Below are 1,120 nucleotides of genomic sequence, written 5' to 3' on the forward strand. Positions count from 1 at the left end.
GTTTGTCACCTCTGTTATTCAGTTGGAGTTGACATAGAGGGAGACATCCCCATTGATGAGGACAAGCCCATCACTAAGAAGAGGATGGAGCACACAAGAGATCCCACTCATCATGAGATACCTGAGATACCTCAAGGGATGCACTTTCCTACACAAAACTATTGGGAGCAATTAAACACCTCCCTAGGAGAGTTGAGTTCCAACATGGGACAACTAAGGGTGGAGCATCAAGAACACTCCATCATCCTTCATGAGATCAGAGAAGACCAAAAAATCATGAGGGAGGAGCAACAAAGACAAGGAAGAGACATTGAGGAGCTCAAGCACTCCATAGGATCTTCAAGAGCAAGAAAGAGCCGCCATCACTAAGGTGGACCCGTTCTTTGATTTCCTTGTTCTTTATTCTTATGTTTTCCGAAATTTTATGCTTATGTTTATCCATGTTTGTGTCTTGTGATCATTAGTGTCTTAGTGTCTATGCCTTAAAGTTATGAATGTCCTATGAATCCATCACCTTTCTTAAATAAAAATGTGCTTAATTGATAAAAGAAAGGATTGCATGAATTTTGAATTTTATAATAGTTTAATTATTTTGATGTGGTGGCAATACTCTTGTTCTCTGAATGTATGCTTAAACAGTGCATATATATCTTGAATTTGTGGTTTATGAATGTTGGCTCTTGAAAGAATGATGAAAAAGGAGACATGTTACTGAGGATCTGAAAAATCATAAAAATGATTCTTGAAGCAAGAAAAAAAAAAGAAGCATTTCTATTCAAAAAAAAATCGAAAAAAAAGAGAAGAAAACGAAAAAAAATAGAGAAATAAGAGTTGTGATCCAAGGCAAATAAAGAGTGTGCTTAAGAACCCTGGACACCTCTAATTGGGGACTTTAGCAAAGCTGAGCCACAATCTGAAAAGGTTCACCCAATTATGTGTCTGTGGCATGTATGTATCCGGTGGTAATACTGGAAGACAGAGTGCTTTGGGCCACAGCCGAGACTCAATAAGTAGCTTTGTTCAAGAATCATCATACTTGACTAGGAGAATCATTAACACTATCTGGATTCTAAGTTCCTAAAGAAGCCAACCATTCTGAATTTCAAAGGATAGAGTGAGA

Source organism: Arachis duranensis, chromosome 3 (assembly GCF_000817695.3).
Source record: "Arachis duranensis cultivar V14167 chromosome 3, aradu.V14167.gnm2.J7QH, whole genome shotgun sequence".
NCBI lineage: Eukaryota > Viridiplantae > Streptophyta > Magnoliopsida > Fabales > Fabaceae > Arachis > Arachis duranensis.